Source organism: Ambystoma mexicanum, chromosome 10 (genome assembly GCF_040938575.1).
Source record: "Ambystoma mexicanum isolate Mex_15411 chromosome 10, UKY_AmexF1_1, whole genome shotgun sequence".
Lineage (NCBI taxonomy): Eukaryota > Metazoa > Chordata > Amphibia > Caudata > Ambystomatidae > Ambystoma > Ambystoma mexicanum.
The window spans coordinates 1,358,587,614-1,358,608,128 of record NC_090932.1 but is presented as its reverse complement, the minus strand read 5'-3'; the positions used below and the strand labels follow the sequence as shown (position 1 = coordinate 1,358,608,128).

Here is a 20,515-nt window from a genome sequence, read left to right as displayed (position 1 = left end):
ATTTTTTTTTTTAATGAGCCTCGCTCCAAGGAGAGGGAAAGCTCTTTACTGAGAGAATTGTTTGTAGTGGGAGAATTTCAAACATGGTGTGCTGTACATAGTTTGCTGCCCAGTTCTGAATACAGGGTGTGATGGGAAACTTGGATTATACCTGGAAATCAACAGAAGTGAATAAGAAGTCTTTAGTTCTGGATATCTCTAAAACCCTTCTTTTCAGGCTCCTTTCGATGAGCGCTGAGAATTTGGTGGCAGTGACCCGGACCACATTCGCATTCGTGTCCAGGTTCTGCTATCCCAGATTTTGACCATTACTCACATGGAGTGGATAAACCCTTTGGAAGTCAGGAAATCCCTAGGTTTAGACCATACTCTTTATGCGTCTAATGTGCCAGGAACATTGCGTATGTGCGTGCGTGCACTGCAGTGGTTAGTAATGGTGGCACACATGGAAAAACATGATTGCTGTCATTACTACGTCTCACTATGGAGAACTAATTTGCACATGCAAAGAAAGGGTGGGCAGAATCCATAGGGTTCACTACCTCTTTGTTATACCACATACAAATCACAGACAAATCTGGTTTGGGCATGTGGATTACCTGCGCAGAGAAATGGGAAACGCACAGTGCATATTCCCTCCATTCAGGGATTCTGAACCCCGAACGTGTGGAAGAGTAAAAACATACTGTCAGTTTGTCTCCACATATTTTTACTCAAACGTGCCATTTGCAATCACATCAACACATGGCTTTTAGTGTCTTTGGGGGTTGATAGAACAAGCAACAGTTAATGTGCAAAAGACTACTATTAGAAGACACATAGAAGCTAGACAAACACACGTACATATGAAGACTCTCCTTATTTGCGGACTTCCTAACTACACGTTAAGTGGCATTCCCTCTTAGTAGCAATGCCCTGACACCACTAGACATCAGAAGAAGCATGTTGGTCAATAGATGGTGGAATAAGACCAGGGGCGTCATTTAGGGGTCACCAGGGGTTGCACTTGCAACCCCTGAGGTCCCCCTTGTTACCCTTATGGTTTTCCTTGCTACCCCTATAAAAACACACAAAAACAGGTTTATTTCTTTAACAAATTTAGCTCGTAGGCTGCCAGGGTGATAGACATTTCCAGCTGAGTGGAAAGCAGAAAGTGGTCAGACCAAGAGAGTGGAGTAGTAAGAGGGTTAGAGAGGGGAATGTCTGAGGAGATGAGAACGTCCAAGATGTGTCCGGCTGAGTGTGTTGAACCAGAGGGAAGAATAGAGAAGGAGAGAGAGTCGCAAAGGATGCAGAGAAGTACAGAGTGGCCAGAGGAGTGCAAGTGGATGTTGAAATCACCACAGAAGAGGAACTCAGAGGTAGAGGCAAGGTGAGAGGAGGAGTGATCAGCCCATTCACACAGGAAGAGGGTGACCTGGCCAGATGGGCTGTAGATGGTGGCCGGAGTCAGAGAGAAGCCAGAGGAGATAGAGAGCCTGCAGACCAGGCATTCAAAGGAGAAGTAAGCATAGGTAGGAATGATAGAGTCCGGGACCCACTCAGGAAAGATCAGGGCTACTCCACCTCTGGGCCGATTGGTCCTGGGTTCGGAGAGGATCTTGAGCCCTCAGGGAGGAGAGTGTCAAAACTTGTGAACCAAGTGTAATTGTTTATTAAGAAGCAACCCTCAACACAGGGAGTTCCTTCCCCCCCCCACTCAAGGTGTCGTGCAAAAAACTGTTTAATGGATTATTTTATTGAGTCCTTTTTCAGATGCATATCATGCCCATTGGATCCCTCCCCCTGAACTACCCATGAGCCAAGAACCAGGCTGGGGTACAGGAAATATATTTATATTTATTTGAATTAGATGTTATGAAACTCACACTGAAATGTGAATCTCTCAACATAAATTAACCACACAAATGAGTTGAAAAACACACATCATGATGCTTTACTTTCTACAAATTTCTCCTCAAGAAATAATTAAACTGATCAATAACCAAAAACAATTATAAATGGAGTGCTGTGCATTTTCCTGTGTGCGTAAAAGGCTAGTAGTAGGGTTTCTAGATTGATACAAATGGATATGACAATTATGATTTCACCCACACTGTTGGTTTAAAATAAATACTGGGTGATTTAGTGGTTTGTTTTTTAGACCCTCCCCTACCTTGGCCTGTGTTGGGGAAGTCAGACAGAAATAAATTGGAATGATTTGGGAATTTGGATTTCAGACCCTCCCTCTACTTAAAGGCCTGTGTTGGGGAAGCTGGATGTTTCAGGGATTTTGTTTAGTTTAGTAACCAAGATACCCCTCTTCCTAAAGTAATAAGGGTCAACAGGACAAAATGGATTACCCAATTAAATGATAAGCTATAGTTTTTCAGCGCATACTGGGAAGTGAGCTTTGTTAACTTTGAATTTTAACAGAAATCACCTTGTAGTGTTCTGCCAAAGGGAATTAATTAAATTTGTAGTTAATTAGGCTAAGAATCTACACTGTTTTGCCCCCCGCCCACTATAAAGGGAAAAGATTTAAGGCAAACAGACCCCCCACTTTTGGTTTCCTAGGGTTCAGTTCTACTTACACAGAAAGCCTCTGTTTACAATTCATAACAGCCAGCTGCAGATCAAGGCCTTCTCAAAGGATAGGGCAGGAATCTGTTCAATCCTCTCCCCAGCATGGTACCCAACTCTCCACCATAGGGTGCAGTGAAATGTGTAGGGCTCCCCAGCAACAGACAGCTCCATCCAAATGCAATTTCTGCAATCTCTTCTGGTGTTTCCTTGTTGCTATCAGATTGTTGGTTTTAGCAGCTCTCTTGGTGGTAATTTTAGCAGCTGTGTCTGATGGTAAATTTCAGCAGCTCTGTCCCTTCCTGATAGTACATTCCACCTTATATAGCAGTGACGACACCATCAAGTTTACAATCTTTGGGGAGTACCCTGCAAGAGTTCTCGCAACTACGATAGGACAGTTACCCTTCTCTCTCCTCCCAACTCCAGCCCATCTCTACGGATTGGTTTAAGAGTCTGAAGCAGACATATGACAGCTTCATTTGCAATCCCCATTTATTCTCTTGTCAAATGTTTGGCAAAAACTAGTTATGTGGCAAACCTTCATAACTTTAAAAGCAACTGCCATAGTATATATATTTTCCTTTTCAGCTAATCATGGGGAATTAAAAAAAATGACAGCAAGGTCTGCACTATTTTGCACAACCACTTGGCAAATATGTGCCCTTTTCACAGAAAGCATAACAGATATGAACATGTAATTTACTCTTTACATTCATAATGTCACCCTTGAAGAGTTTGCCAACTCTTAAATTTGGGACATTTTCAGATCAGCCAGGAACCTGGTTTAACTTGCCATTACAGTTTCCTAAGTCGCAGGTTGATGAATTTGGTTATTATATCACCAAAGACACCGGGAAAATATCTAAATAAATGACACATGAATAAAGAAAATCTAAATGATAATAGTCCTTTTAAATGAACAGCAGATCTTTGGGATATGCAGTTTGGAGGCCTTCTGTCCTCAGTGCCATTTGTCTCTCTGGGCCAGTATTATCATTAGTCTCTTTGAAGTTGGTTGTTTGAAGTTGGTTACAGGTCATAAATAGGGGCTGCATTTGCTACACAGAGATCCCCCACTGTAGAGAATGAGCCTGTGATGTCCCAGAGCCTGTCTTCTTACCTGGAGGGGACCACTATTTTGATATGAAGGGCATCCATTTCTTGTATTCATTTCAAAGTACAGCTCCTCTTAATTGTAGCCCCTGTTTTTACACCTCATCTCTACATTCCGGGGGTGCACCAGCCAGGGTCATTTGTCTCTGCACAGAGCCCAGCCTTCAGGAACAACACCTTTCAAGCAGGCCACATTTTATTGCAGTTGCAAAATAGCTGGGGGGATGTAAACCAGGTTTTCCATGGGGGAGTCCTCTGTGACCTTTGTCCCACACCAAGCAAAGGGTTTGCCTTGGAACTACAGAAACTTTTTAATGGAAGCACAGTGGGCTTTTGTTTTCAAATGTTTTCTGGTATGTTGCATGCAAAACATAATATACATTACTTTTTGTCAACACGCACCTTTTTGTCTTTTGCCTGACATTTTTATATTAGCAGGGGAAAATGTTTCTCATGTCATGCTTTAACTTGCAAACACACATGCAAAGCTGTTTTTGTATGAGTATCTAAGAATCCTGTTTTTCATGGGAAAGGGACCTTTAAATGTCTTCTTCCTTCGTGAATTAAAATGCTGCTTTTCCTTTCATAATGACAGGTAGGCATTTTTCAGATGGCCCTTCAGTTTTAACTTGCAAAAACACATGCAAAACTGTTTTGTGTCACTGTTTAAAAATCCTGTTTTTCATGTGAAAGGAACCTTTGAATTTCTTCTTGCTTCCTGACTTAAAATGCTGCTTTCTTTTGATAATGACAGACAGGCCTTTTTGAAATGGACCTTCAGTTTGATGCCTTTCATTAAAACCCACACAAGTCTCAGTGAGAGCAAGAACATCCAGATCAAGGTCTTCAAGGAGGTGGCAGATGTCAGAGCTGTCTTTGACAGTAGAGCGAGCGTTGAGAGTAGCTACGTGAACCAGGTTACCACTTTTGAAAGACTGGGCTACAGGTCAGAGGGCCACCCAGTGGAAGTGTCAGACGGGCCCATGAGAGGGCAGAGGTAGAAGCACAGGGCAGATAGCCCAGAGAGGAGGAAGAGGAGGGTTTCAAAGAGGAGGCAGTGGCAGAGGAGCCGGAGAAGTAGAGGAGGAAGGTGGCTGAGGAGCCAGAGAGGTGGTTAATAGAGTATCAGGAGAAGGGAGGAAGTTGATAAACCATGGGTTACACCTATCTAGGAGGAGGAGGTTCTGCTGAGCGCCCTGGACCATGACGGTCCCATTTAGATAGACATTAATGATGGTTTTGGAGGGCAGGAAGGAGGCCAAGAGGTCCTCCCATCTTGTGCCACCATTAATGGGAGATTAAGAGAAAGGAGAGAGAACAGCGACCATATGTAGTGATGCAAAGCCTGGATTGGAGACCAGGATGTCCTTCTTGAACTTCTTCCTTCTAGACTTTGTGAGAGGGATATAATAGGTGATAGAAAAGCACTTAGAGAAGAAGGATGAGACCAAGAGCACCATAGAGGGGTGTAGGTAGAAAGGAGAGGCAAACGCAAGAGTTAGAAGAGATAGGAGAGAAAGCACAGCACAGAACTAAGCTATACAAGATGCACCGGGTGGGGGCATAATAGGGGGGTGACACAGAAGGAGGCACAGTAAGAAATGTAACAGAGAAGCTCAAGCACATAGACCCAAAAGTGGGAACAAAAATGCAGGGGAAGGACAGAGGAGGCAGACAGCTGAAAGCAGAAGGACTAGAGAGGGGGGCCAAACAACAACCAACAGTAGTCCAAGTTGATGCACAGAAGAGCAGACACCTAGAAGGGTAACACAGAGGTGGACCCTAGAAAGGGAAAAAAGCACAACAGAAGCTGAGTGAAAGTAACAGCACAGGAACAGCGCACCAAAATGGAGACAATGCAAAAATCAGGAAAAACAAAGTGAGACAACCGTGAGACAGGAAGCCTAATGGGTGCACCAACAGACATAGGTGAGATGCCCCATGGCGCTGCCATGTAGATGCCAGGTATAGTAACCTGCTGGATGATAACAATTGATGCTCACACCGTATCGCAATAGTAATTGGGGATTTGGAAGGCTTAACACTGCATGCATTTCAGCCATGAATCACCCAAGGTGCAGATCCGAACACTTGTTTGAGCAAAGCAACATTTCATATCCAGCGGTGGTCCACATTTCCGTCAGTTTGGAAAGGATAGGGCTGGGGAAGAACAAAGGCAGAGAAATCGCCTGATTAAGATGAAAGTCTGTGTTAAACTTTTCCTTAGTTGTTATGTATGGGGTGCAACCATTCCGAAGCCTTGGATAACAGGATAATATTTGGAACATGGATCCCTTTAGACCACCTTTATGGTATCTGTCCATTTATACCCGGGCACGGGCAGCAGCAGGTTTATAATTTATTGCTAATCAGTCAATATTAAGTAGACCTGCCTTAGCTAGAGGAGTTGAAGGAGGAGCGTCGTAATACAAAGTCTGCGTGAATAAAAAAGTTTGCACTTCTAGGGTCAGGCAAGGCTGGTGTCTAGCCACTAGATCCTACGGAATGAAAGCACACACTATTTCTGAGAATCACGTGTAATCGTGTATGGTCAGTGGTGCGTCTATAATAATAATAATAATTTCACATTTATATAGCGCTACAAACCCTCAGGTATCTGAACACTGCTTATTATTACCCACGGTGTGTGGTGCACATTTATCGACCTCAGAAGGATGAAAGACTGACAGGGTAATTCATAGAATTTCGCACAAAAGTGGCGCACGCGGCTGGCGCACAGTTTTAGCCTCCAGAACCAGCCGTGGCGCAGAGTGGAGCAGCGACCCTGCAGTAGCGCCAGTTACGCCCCCAAGAACAACCTTGCACAAGGAAAAGCCATCAAAATTCCCAATTCAGTGCAAAGGGCTGCGCTAACCATGGACCAGTATACAGGGCTGGCAAACAGCAAACGCCGAGCGGGGAACGTGTAATACTGGGGTGCGTGGGAAGTTCCACACGCGATTTCAGCAGGGTACGTGTATTACAGGGGTGCGCGGGAAGTTCCACACTCGATTTCAGCAGGGTACGTGTATTTCTGGTGTGCGGGGAAGTTTAACACGTGATTTCAGCAAGGTACGTGTATTACAGGGGTGCGCGGGAAGTTCCACACACGATTTCAGCAGGGTACGTGTATTTCTGGGGTGCAGGGAAGTTTCACACGCGATTTCAGCAGGGTACGTGTATTACAGGGGTGCGAGGGAAGTCCCACATGCGGTTTCAGCAGGGTACGTGTATTTCTGGGCTGCGGGGAAGTTTCACACGCGATTCCAGCAGGGTACGTGTATTACAGGGGTGCGAGGGAAGTCCCACACGCAATTTCAGCAGGGTACGTGTATTTCTGGGATGCGGGGAAGTTTCACACGCGATTCCAGCAGGGTACATGTATTACAGGGGTGTGCGGGAAGTTCCATAAGAGATTTCAGCAGGGCACGTGTATTTCTGGTGTGCAGGGAAATTTAACACGCAATTTCAGCAGGGTACATGTATTACAGGGGTGCGCGGGAAGTTCCACACGCAATTTCAGCAGGGTACGTGTATTTCTGGGCTGCGGGGAAGTATCACATGCGATTTCAGCAGGGTACGTGTACTTCTGGGGTGCTGGGAAGTTTAACACGCAATTTCAGAAGGGTACTGTTGGGGGAAATTCTCCCGGGGCCGGCTGGGCCGCCCGCGGACCTCCAGGCAGGGAGGCCCCAACTCCTCCCGCGTATCCCAAAAATGTGTATGAGGCACACGCAAGAAGCAAGGTGATTCTGCTGTTTATTAAACAAACGGCAGGGATGGGTCAAGGATCGTACGCGTCTGTCCTGACACACTCTCCCTCTCCGTGGGGCTCGCAGGCCCTTTTTACCTTAGTATGACGCGCTACTTGCGTCACCTGGGAAAGTTAGCAAAAAACCTATCGCCACTCTGGATTGGTTCCTCGAGTGGTAGGGTTAGTATAGCATACGTATAGAGAACGTTGTTAGTGGTTGAGGGTCAGTCAGGTGGTATACTTGGGTTGTTCCTTCAATTTAGATACATGAAAATTGTTACATGAAGACCCCTGAGGATTGGCTAATGTTAATGGCGTCAGTGATAAGAGCCCCATGTTCTGATTGGTCCACTCGCGAGCCCCCCAGTCTGGGACCATCGCTGTTCCCAGCTCGCGGTGCACCTGTCATTTGCAACAATGTATAACTATGGGTACGTGCAGACAATGCGAGGATTTGTTCATATGCTGGAGGGCAGACTACTCCCACTGCCGCAGATGTCTATTGAGTCGCTTAATTGTTGCTGCCTGTGTCTCAAAACGTGGGATCCAGGCGCCTCCCTCCTCCTGGGCCTGGCACCCTGTCAGGTTCGGCTTGGTCACGTGAGGAGAGACCGTGGTTGAGGCAAAATTCTGCACATTTAATATTGCATCTTCCACTGTGTGCCTGGCTTAGTTTGCAGGTGTGGCCTTGGCTTCGGCTTGTGGCATGCGAGTTTGCAACATTGTGCCCTTGACTGTCTGTTTTGTGCCGGGCTCATTCTGCAGGGTCAGCAATTGTACTCTTGCTCGTTCAATGTTCATGGAGGCTCTAGCTTGCGGCCTACTTGGGCCTGGTGCATAGGTGGGGACGTTTGATATACGGCGCTTTAGGTTATGGTATCATATTGTTTTGTCCCCAGTATCATATCTTTGTTATATTTCTCATTGCAATGCATGGGGTAGGAGAAGCGTCAGCAAGCATCTTAGATGAGTTCGTTGTGCGCCTTGCGTTTCTGCATTTTGAAAAAGCTATGTGAAAATAATAAAGATGCGCGTCAGTGGGTGTGCCCGTCACCTACGTCATAGCACTGGATATGTTCTTCGTGTGGATTGGTGTGGGAGTGTCCAGTGTGCATGTTTGCACGGGTGTGCTGACCGTTGGCTAGGTCGTCATGGCATCTCTAACGATGTGTTCATTTACTGTTGAATGGTTCAGTCGAGTTCATCCATGCCGCAGGCGTCGGCATGAGCAGGGCAGGCTGGTGGGCAGGCTGGTGGGCACATCCGTATGTTCCTGTGCCAGGGTATTTGGTCGTCTGGTAGATAGGCAAACTCCTCTCGTGGCGGGTGTCGGGCCGCAATCCTCTAGGCCAGGGGCGTGAGGGGATTGGTGGGAGTATTTTCTTACATTCTCCCACTTCAGTCCCCCCTCTGGTCGACTTGTCGACCACAAACATATCTTTTTCCTTATCTCCTCTTATTCTCCATATTTTAGTTACTCCTCCCAAATGCCCATAGTGGTTGACATGGTCTTCAAATGACCAATACATATACACACAGGTTCCTCCAGGTGTGCAGTATACCCATTTCCCTATGTAGCTCCTTGGGTTTCTTGGGTTTTCGAGCTTCACAGATGGTGGGTCCAGGTGGTTGGTGATGATCTGTTTGCACAGTTTTTCTCTCTCTTTTATTATTATGCCTGTGTGCTGGCCATCGTCTGCCGGCATCAAGGGGTGCATATCAACCATTTCGATCATTTCGTCTGTGGTGCGTGCCTTCCGGGCCTTCCAGAATCTTATTATGATCAGTACAGCTCCAGCCAGTATTACGCATCCAACTATACTCTTCAGTCCGTCTGACAGCCAAGATGGCATCCACGACCATAACAGTGAAAACCAGCTGTCATCCTTCTTCACTCCATTACTTTCATTCATCATTTTGGAGTGCATCTGGGCCAGTTGTGATACTGCTTCTGTCAGTGTACCATTGTCAGCATCGTTAGCAGGAATGAATGTGCAGCATGACTATCCTATCTTTGCGCATACTCCTCCTTCCATTGCTGTAAGGAGATCCAATACATATCTGTTCTCTAGTGCTACCATCCTTACTGCTCGCAGTTCCTCTTTTATTGCGTTGAATCGATTTACTGTAGAATTAATTGTCATCATTAGCTCCCATCGAGTTATCTGGAGCCATTTTGCATTTGCGTAAGCTTGTAGTCCCGGATGTATTATTGACGAGAAGAACATTGCTGCTCTGCTGAATAGTCTGTGTTCTGGTGGGATTGAAGTGAGTGCTGTTTCTGACCTTCCCCATAGGTAATTTCCTGTCAGAGGTTCTCCTTGTCTTTTCTTTCTATTCAGGACATTGTTGTTGTTGTTGTCTTCGTTCTCTGGCCCCTTCTGAGGTTTTACAGATCTCTTCTTCCTCTTGTTTCCTTCATCCCTTTTAGGGAAGTTCGCCATGTTCACATGTTTCTGGGGCACCACTAGTGATGGTACATTAACATGTACCATTGTGCATATACCATTCCACAGAGGGGGCAGTGTGTGGTAGGCCTTATCTCCGCAGGCCCAGTAATGGTCCATTAATACTGCTGTTCCTGCTCCCCCCTCAGGTAACTCCACCACGCTTGCACAGTTGGTGTTGTATCCCACGTCCACTTCTCCTCTATGTTGGTAGCATACCTTGGGTGCAGACAGCGGCAGTATGGTTATTGGGTCTTCATCCTTCTCTATCCACGTTAGCATGGGTACATACTTGATCCAAATCGTCCAACATCTGTCATTGTGTTCATTAATAGTTGTAATATTTTCTCTTGTTACCATGTTGCTGCCAACCACTCCTATGTTCCATTTGTTGTCCATGTACACCTTCCCTGTTATTGTTACCAGTGATCTTTCCCAACATCCTTGTTTACCAGGAACTTCAGTGGCGTACCAGTCACATGGTAGGTATTGTAGTGTTACTTTCTTTATTTCTCCCTTTTCAGGACCACTTGTCATGTATCTGAATGCTTCAGCATGCAAACTGCTCTTGTGGTAACTCAAATAAGTCTTGAGGAAGTTGTTTTCGTATGGATATGTGTCTCGTGTTTTCCACACCAGTTTCACCACCGTCCCTTGAAATCTCCCCTTCGTTTGGAACAGTGCCAGGTATATTATACATCGTGCTGTCTTTTCATCTATTTCCGTAGCAACAAATGTTCAAGAAGCGCTCATGGCGTATGGGATCAATGAGCAAACGTAGCAGCTGTCTTCTGTTGTCTGCTTACCTATTTGGGTCATGTGTTGGTATCACATGTTGTTCGAGACGTGTGCTGAATCTGTTATGTAGTTATCAATACCTTTATTATCTGAGTATGTGCTGCGTTTAACTCTATTCCCCTTATGTGGGATCTTGCTAGTACCACCTGACGTGACACCTGTTGCAGCCATGGGTGGGGGAATATTAGGTTTGGGTACAGCCAAAATATTGATAGCATAACTTTTCTGCCATACAGAGGCAGCCAAAAACCCGGTGATCATCAAAATCCCTATCATTTTTATTACAGAAGCTAGTCTCACCGGCATTTTGCTCTTACCTTGCTGCAGTCCGGCAGCTTTATTCTTGCAACGTTAAAGTTGCCCGCCTGAAAATTCTCAATAGGCTTGTTATTAGTGTTAGTTGTTGTTTTCAAGCTCTCCCTATCAGGTAGTCGTTCAGTGCCCAGGCGAAGAGCTGTTCCCACGCCAATCTAAGCGATCTGTCTCTTAGGGCAGGCAAGTGTTGGTGAAGATGGGGCATTGATTGTTCTATGGCCAAGATAAATGCTGTGCAGTAGACACGTACCCTCCTTCTTTTTAGGTACTTTGGCCTTTTTATGTGATAGACAAATTGGTGTGATAGGGCTTCAGGGTAGTTATCGTCTGAGGGTAGCATCTACTCCTGGGCAATGAACTTGTTAGTTATCTGTTTTCTTATCAATACAATAATACGCGGTACCTGCATGTGCGAGAAAGAAAGAAGAGAACATTCAGGTGTTTACATGTGTATGTGTGCAAGACAATGTCCTTCAATTGGGTGGTTACTGTAGTGGGTAGGGGGTCGATGGGCAGAGGGTTTGGGCTCAGCTGGCAGAAGTCTCTTTACTCTTTGATCGTGTGACCATGGGGTGGGCGGTATAGGAATTACCAGTTTCAGTAATTGTCTCTGGGGAATCTGGGGGGTGGCAGGGTATGGAGACACTTAGGTTGTCAGCTGTGGTAGAAGTCTCCTCCTCCATGGGTGCCGCTGTCGTTGTTCTTCCAATGGCCCTGTCAGTGACACTAGGGCGGGTCTGGAGTTTGCAGATCTTTACATCGTGTAGGTGGTTCCAAGCACGCTTATCCTGCAACTTTACCGCTCTCGTAGATACCTCCTCTACAAGGTGAGGACCAGTGAAGCGTGGGCTGTTCCACTTTCTATTGAAATTGCGGAGTAGCACGTGGTCACCTTTAACAATTTTGCACAGTTTTTCCTTTTCCAATTCTTTCTCTGCGTCTTCTTGTTGATCACTCTTAGACCCACCCCGCGTGCGCTCGAGCTGTTGAGACACAAACACTACACTAGTAACCAAAGAAGACACATATTGGTACATTTCATCACCAAGAACAGTTGCAGTGTTTTCATAGTCTGTGAATGCCCTCGATGTTGGCGTAAGAGGAAGGCGCATTTGTCGTCCGGTCACCACCTCATGAGGAGTGAGGTGGTGGTCGGAGCCTGGTCTATTCCTCAGCTCAAATAGAGCTAGCGGAAGGCAATACAACCAACTCTTCTTTGTTGTTTGCTGTATCTTTGCAATTGCTTCCTTCAGTAGGCCATTCAGGCATTCGCATATACCGTTGGCCTGTGGGTGATATGCACATGCAAATTTATGCTTAATGTTCAGTAAGGATGTGATGTGCTGGAACATTTCATTAGCGAAATGCGGGACATTATCCGACCGCAGTACCTCGCACACTCCCCACCTGGGGAAAACCTCCCTCACTAGAAATTTAGCTGCTCTAAATGCGTATGGATGTCAGCAGGGTCCTGCCTCAATCCACCTGGAGAATGGGCATACTACTACAATCATATACCTATTTCCTTGACATACGTTGATCATATCAACGTAGTCAATATGGATTTGCAGGAATGGTCCCTCTGGATGGGGTATAGTACCTTTTATCACTTTCAGCGTGTGACCGGCCGTAAACTGTTGACATGTGAGACAATTGCTGATAAAATTTGTCACATGGGAAATTAACTCGGGACAGAACCAATCTTCCCTAATTCGTGCTGCAATAACTTCCTTGCCTGTGTGGGCTGGGTGGTGGAGTTGGCTCAGGGCGGTGTTCAATAGTGCCAATGGCATTACCATCTTTCCAGTGTTAACCTGGCGCCATAGTGCGTCAGTTGGTGACATTGTACATCCTCTTTTTACCCATATTTCTTTCTCTGCCATTGGTGCAGCCGCTTGTAACTCCATTATCTGTGTGGCTGGGAGATGGGTGAACCCTTCTCTTATCAACATCTCTTTAGCTATCCCCCTCCCTCTCCCTCTCTCTGACTCTGGGGGGTTCCATATCTCACCAAAATATGCAGCATACGTCGCATGTGCGTCTGCTGCTGCATTTCCTTTTGAGATATGGTCTTCTCCATTAGTGTGTGCGGTACATTTAACCAAAGCTAATTCTTGTGGGTCATTGATTACTTCAATTAGTTCAGCTAATAAGAGAGCATGTTGCACTGGGGTGCTGTCAGCTCTCCTAAACCCTCTTCTCCTCCATTTGGACAATCCTGAGTGGACAGTAGAGGTGACATATGCGCTGTCAGAATATATAGTCACGCTTTTGTCAAAGCTTTCCTTTAACGCCAAGATCAGTGCAACCAATTCTGCTGCTTGAGCAGAGTAATGTTGTGGTAATTGTACGCATTTCACCACCACACACACCGGTTCTTCTGTCATTTTTACCACTGCTGCCCCAGTTCTCCTTATCCCATCACTTTGGTCTATTGTTGATGACCCATCAATGAATAAGAGCTCTCCTCCATCTAGTGCGTTCTCTTCAACTTTCCTAGTACATGAGTACATTTCGGTAGTCTGTGTAGAATCATGTGCATAGTCTCCTTCCTCAATTACTTCCGCTATAAACCTTGCAGGAATAACTGTGCTGCATCTAACAATTGATAATTCTGGTCTAGATAAGATGATCTCATAACCTGACGCCCTCTGCGTGGTTAGTGTGGACTTAGGCTTGTTCAATATTGCAAATAGTGCATGTTCCACAAATAGTGTGGTTGGGCACCCCATCGTGATTGATGATGCTTTCTCTACCGCAAAGGCAGCTGCGGCGAGACCTTGTTCGCAAGGGAAATGTCCGAACATCACAGGATCCAAGTGACCACTGTAAAATGCTACTAGTTTGTAACCCATGCTTGTTTTTTGAGCCAACACTGCTTTCATTATTGCTGAGTCGCAATGTGAAAATATAAAGAATTGTCGTTCATAATCTGGGGTGGCCAGTACCGGAGCAGTTGATATTGCATCTTTCAGTTCATCAAAGGCCTCTTTCATTTCCATTGTCCACCCCAATTTTTTCTCCCCTTTGTTAGCTTCTCTTAATGCCTCAAGTAGGGGTCCTATGTATGAGCTGTAATCAAATACCCATGCTCTACAGTAGTTGCACAGTCCCAGGAACTGCTGCAGTTCCCTCACTGTTTGAGGCAACGGCGTTTTTGATATGGCCTGTGCTCTTTGTGGTGCAATCTTTCTTCCGTATTGGGATATGAGCTGACCAATGTATAGTACCTGTTCCTGACAGTACTGTAACTTTTCTTTATCTACCTTATAACCTTTTTCAGCCAATATTGTCAGCATCTTTAATGAGTCCTCTCTGCATCTTTTTTCACTTGTGCTGCAAATTATTATGTCATCGACATACTGCAACACTGTGCTTTCCACTTCAATGTTACCCAAGTCCATCTGTATTACTCTGTTGAAAATTGAGGGTGACTCGCAGTACCCTTGTGGCAATCTGGTGTGTTTCCATTTTGTGTTTCTGTACGTGAAGCTTGCTAGATCCTGTGAGTCTGGGTGCAGGGGTATTGAGAAAAAGGCATTTTTGAGGTCAATCACTGTAAATCGTGATGCCTCTGCTGGAATGCCACACAATATTGTGGCCGGGTTTGCTGCTATGGGGTATTCTGCTTCCACTATGTTGTTCAAGGGCCTGAGGCCCTGGATGAAACGCCAAGACCCTCCTTTATCTTTGCGCACTGGGTATACAGCTGTGTTACATGGTGATTCTGATGGTACCAATATGCCATTATTTATAAGGGCCATTATTGTTTCATATACGCCCTCATCCGCCTCTTTTGATAGTGGGTATTGCTTCACTCTAGGGAGTATTGCACCTTTTTTCAATTTTATTCTTACTCCCCCTATGCTCTTTAGGCACCCCACGTCATAGGGACTAGTAGTCCATAATGATGTTGGTACTTTTGCCATATCCGCCTCAAAGAAGGGAACTGGGGTGAATGTGGGTGCTTCAAGTGCCATTGCAATTTTCTGTGCCACTTGTTTGTATGTTACTCTTAGCCAAATGTCTACACTCATCATAAATACCATTTCACCTTCTTCCTTTTCTTCTGAGAAGAGCTCCTCGTCTGACACCTGGGTGAGCCTGCATCCCTCTGCTAGGGCTATCACTGCCCTCCATGCTCTTCCTTCTCTGTCTTGGGCATGTACTGCGATGTAATCAGCAGTTGCTATAATGCTCTCTATGCTCACTGAAATCACCTTTTCTTCTGGTTCATTGGCTGGTGTTTCTGGTCTGAACAAATAGGCTGTTGGCCTCCTCCAGATCTTTCCTTCTATTCCTGGTATCCATGCAAATGCCATGTCTGTTCCGTACTGGAATAGTTTGACATCTACTGGCTCAGCCCTAATCACTGTCTGTCCACAATATGCTTGCATAATTTGTCGTGCAGTGAGCATGTTTATTCCTGGAGTGGAGCAAATTATGCCGTCCTCCGTAAAGGAGATCATCATATTCAACCTGCTCATTATATCTCTCCCCAGCATGTTTACTGGTGAGGCCCTAGAATATAAAAGCGGGACGGACATGTCATAATTCCCTATTGATAAGGGAATGTTATCAGTAAAGGGAACCAACACCCTAGCCCCAGAGAATCCTTGGGTGTTCATGGCTTCACCGGACATCTTAAATTTACCTTCCCTTATGCAAGACCGGGTCGCCCCGATGTCAACAAGGAATGACAATTTTTTGTCACCTATCGTTACCTCTATGCGTGGTTCCTCCGCACTATTAGGTGTTACCGACAGGATGGGACACACCAAGGCCCTCTGTGGGCTGTCCTATTGTGGGTATAGTGATTGACCACTTCCTGTGTAAGGGTTGTGTCCCAGGGCCGTCACCCTTCCCAGTTGTGTTTGCTGTAGTTGTGTATTGGTGGAGGTTATGTTATGGTCTTGAATTTGGGCAGGTTGCTGTACTGCCTGCACTTGGGGTTGTTGTGTTATCGCTACCTGTTGTTGTGGCAGTGAATATGTCTGTGGCTGTTGTTGTGTTACTAGTTGTTGCTGCCCATTTCCTGGTTGCAATGCCTGCTGTTGCTGGATGCCCTGCTGTTCCTGTGTAGGCCCTTGTTGTCCCTGTTCTCCCCATGATGGTGTGCCTGGTCTCATTCTACATGTGCGTGACATGTGCCCTAGTAATCCACAAATCCAACATACCGGTGGTTCCCTATTCTGCCATGGAAAGCTCCCTGAATTGTCCTGGTATACTGGTTGCCCGGTGGGGTAGAAATTTCTTAATCCTCCCCCTTGCTGTTGTGTGTTATAGCCGTATCCCCTCCCCCTCATCATTCCTCCCCTTCCCCTGTTATAATTATAATATCCAACTCCTGGCGTTGAGTATCCTCCTCCCATGTTGGTCGTGTATGGTTGGGGTGGTGGCAGCCGTTGTGCTACAATCTGTGATGATTGTATTTGGGAGGGATTTTGTGCAGCCACTACTTGTGTGCGGTTTTGGGTCATTGTTGCAGGTGTAGTTATTAGTGCACCTTCCATCGTGTATTTAGTAAGTTTTTTCCGTACCAATTTAGCCTCTTCCGATTTTCTATCTTCTTCCTTTTGTTTCATCTTTTCTTGCCATGTCCTACAATGATGTACTATCGTCAGTTGTATTTCTGGCCATGCTTTTGCTTCCATCCCTACTACCTTCTTAAGTTGTTTCTGAACTGCTTCTGGGAGCCCTTGTATTAGTATATGATAGAATATTGCTGGTGTTTTGTCCCATTGTTCTCTAGTTTCCATACGCCACTTCTCTTGAATTTCCTGGATATAATGAACAGGATCTTCGTTCTCACGCATCTTGCGTGAGGTAATTGCTCCTATGTCTGATGTGTCTGGGTAATGTACCCTCAGCGCTTGCCATAATGCATACCTGCAGTTTGCGAATGGTGCCCCATCGTGCGATGTGTTTGTTATTGTAACCCAGGGGAAGCCTGCTCTCTTCCAGATGTCATCTGCTGCATCCCCCAATATTGACATTAGAAGGCCCTTTACATCCCCCACTGCCAGTTTCTGTCCTGCGGTGTGTTTTTCCATTTCATATATCCATTTTCCCGCACCTCCACTTAATGATGGGAGCCTGCACTTTATATTTTCCTTGTCTGCATGCTTCCAAGGGACGTATTGTGGTCTAACCCCTCCCCTCTCCAAAAGTGGCATTAAATTGTGTCCTTTTTGACCCCATGGGTTCCACAAAATCGAGTCCGCGCACCCCTCCTCTTCTTCCGTTTCTTCTACATTGTCAATTGCATCCATATTTCCCCTGCTCGTAACTGTTTCTCCTCCATCTCTTCCCCTTCTTTCATCATTTCTTTTGTTTAATGTGGGCGTGTGTAATCGTTCTCCCTGCCTGCGTCCAGGGAGGTCTCTAAGCCTGCTTGCATAGGGTGTCAGTTCGAGGGAGAAGGGTGCGAGTTTAGGTGGGCCTGTTGCACGTAATGAGTGTGGGGTGGTGGGGCTGGGGGAGCATGTCGGACGGGATGATGAGGGTGTAGCTGCATGTGTCTGCTTTCCCGCCATTTCTTGCTCTGCCCCTCACTTCCTTCCAGTCCTTCCTTTCTCCTGCAGGCCCATGGTGAGTCTCTATTTGTCCGGGTGATGTATAATTTATCTAGGCTTTCCCTTTCACTATTTCTTCCTTCCTTCTCCATTCCTTCTTCTTCCTCACTACAAAATTCATTCATAAATGGCAACCCCCAATCTGTCTTTTCCCCCCTAATCGTTACTGTTTTTAAGTCTATTAGATCCGTTCCTCCCATGTCTTTTTTACCAAATGCTCCCCTTTGTGCTGATGTTGTTGCTACTTCTGTGTCTCTGTGCACATACCTCCTTACTTCACTCTCCCCTCTCCTATCTTCTCTTTCCCCTTCATTTTTCTCAGCTATTACTCTACCAATTTCCTCTTTTCTTTTTTAATTCCTCCATTACTTCACTACTCATCTTTTCCAATATCCTTTCATCTTCTTTCTTCCTTTCCCATCTCGCCCTTTCCCGTTCTAATAAACCCTCTATCATCCTCCCTTCTTCGTATTTCCTTGTCGTTTCTGATAGTAATCTCCTCTTCCATATTGCCATTTCTTTTTCTTTCTCTTCTTCCTCTCTTTTCCTGTCACGCAGTGCTGCTCTGGATACCCTTTCTGCTACTGCCTTTACCCTTTCGGGTTCTCTCTTTTGCTCCTCAGTTCGTTCCCTCATTTTGTCCAACTCATTCTTACTTTCTTTCCTTTCCCGTGCTCTCTCTCTTTCCTCTCTCTCGAGCAGCTTGATCAGTGCATTCTGCTCATCCCTTAATTCTGCTAATCGTTCCTCCAAAATCTCTTCCTTTTGTCGTAACAGCTCTCCCTCCTTCCTTTTCCCCTCTTCCCCTTTCATTTCACTCTCCCTGGTATTATCCTCGTCCATTTTCCTTACTACCTCCTTCTCTTCTCCTGTTAATGAACCTCGTAATTTTAATAGTACCTGCGCAGCTACCCACTCATCATGTCCTATTTCCGCGATCTGCTCTTTTCCAGTCCTCCCCTCCCCTGCGACCATCTTCCTATGAGCTGATCCCGTCGTACTAGTCCGCTCCCCTCCCGTGAGGCCACCTGTAGCGGTATATGGTGGAGGCTGTATGCCGGGCTCGAGTACCCCTCAGCCGCCCTTAATTGTTCTCTTGCTATTTCTCCTAGTTCTCTTAAAGGATACAACGCCCCTCCCTCCGTTTTCACTACATTTGCTAGGGTTATATCGTCGCTCTGTTCCTTTTTTATTTCCTTTTCGTTTGAGTTGTTACTCTTTTCTCCTCCCTCTTGTCCGTTCCCCGTGTTCTGTGTGCCTTCACTCTCTTTTTCCCCATTCTCTCCTTCCTCCTTAATCTCCTTTTCTTCCGTTGTTTCCCCCACAATGAACATTCCGTTTGGTCCTGGTCGGGACCCTTGGAACATCCTCCATAAGTTAAACACCTCCACGTGGTGTGTCAACTTCTTCCCCTTGTATGTGTTATGCAGATGGGTTAATAGTGAATCTTGGGTATATGGGTCGAAACTGCCATTAGGCGGCCATGGTGTCGTCATTTTGTTGTCCGTCCCCTGTGTCAATTCTATGCTGTATTTGATCAGTTTCTCCCTATGGGGTGACAGTGTTTTACATATGTGCTGTAGCGGGGTAGTGAGGGTGTTCCCCCACCCTCCCAATCCTGTCCCGTATGACATAGTAGCACTTTACCCTTTTTTTTTTTTAGCGGTTATCTTGCTAACAGTGTACGCTATACAATCTTAGATCTTTACCTGGCCCCGTAATTTTGGGGACTCGCGATTGTCCGCTAAGGAAAAATAGTAAAATATAGCATTTGCATTTGTATACTCTTTTCTTTCTTTTCTTCCTTTACAAAACACCTTTACGGCCCCCTGCGGCCGAGGCGCACGTAGCCCCCTGCGGCTGCGTGCCCCGTGTGACGTACTTGTACAGCCGTCCCACTTTCTTATACCTCTCCTCCTCTTTCTTCACTTGCCGTGGTCGGCGTTCTCCGTGCTCATCCACGTCCTCCTTTTCACCCTCCCCCAATCTACTCTTTTACCGTTTATCTCCGTCTCCACTCCCTTACCATAATTCTCTTCCCCACCACTCCCCGAAAGAAAAAATGCCTCGTGTTCGAGATGTCCTATGAAAGCCCTACTGGTGACGTCACCGATCTCCTCCAAAACTACAGGTAAGTTCTTCACATGTTTTTAAAAGTTCAAAATACGCTTGTAGTCTACCCACGTTAACCCCACAGCTGTCTTCCTGTCACGCCTGGAAAAAGGTCATCAACAATATAATCGGACTGCGCACGCTGCGTCGCCTCGCGTGTGATACGCCCCTCGATAGGAGGGCTTAACCAGCCAATTATCTTCCGTATTAGGCAACCAGCTAGCTACCGCCTACAGGGAAACGTCATCTATCTATCGAGTTTCCTGCTCGATCAATAGGGATCCTCATCTACTCATTGATCAATAATCACCAAATCGTAGGAAACCGCACTCAGACACACCCTTACACGTGGTCGCGACCTAGGCCAATCAGTGTCTACGGGCGGCCGCACGTGATGTTTTCATGCTCCGCCCCCTCCTCTTCCGTAATGTAGCGGACTGCTCTCGCACTTGTCCAGCTACCATTCGCTTCACCCACAACACTATTTTATCAAACCTTTGCAGCGCACCTGTGTAACACCTCCCGCCTCCCGTGTTCTATTCCTCCCCCCTCCCTCACAATTTCACATTGCTTGTTGGGCGTGGCATACTCACCAAGTTCTCTTGATGCGGGGCCGCTCGACTGCGTGCACCGCTCCAAGCGGCTCGCCACCTCCCCTCGTCTGGACCACGTCTGGACACTCGCCAACCGCGGGCGGGATACTTCTCAACCGGCTCCCGAAGGCCAATATCCGGATTGCGCTGTCCGGTCGTCTCGCAGTTCCGCGATGGTCCTGTAGTCCTCAAAAGGGGGCAGCGGCAGAGGGGGCCGCGCCGCCGGGCCTCCTCGCAACGGGA

The 20,515-nt window shown here is 46.3% G+C and overlaps 1 protein-coding gene across 2 annotated transcripts in view; it reads left to right on the top strand.

Annotated features, from left to right (window-relative positions):
- Nucleotides 1–20,515, top strand: part of SEZ6L (seizure related 6 homolog like) — a 1,952,755-nt gene that overhangs the window by 1,661,918 nt on the left and 270,322 nt on the right. The window lies entirely within an intron of this gene.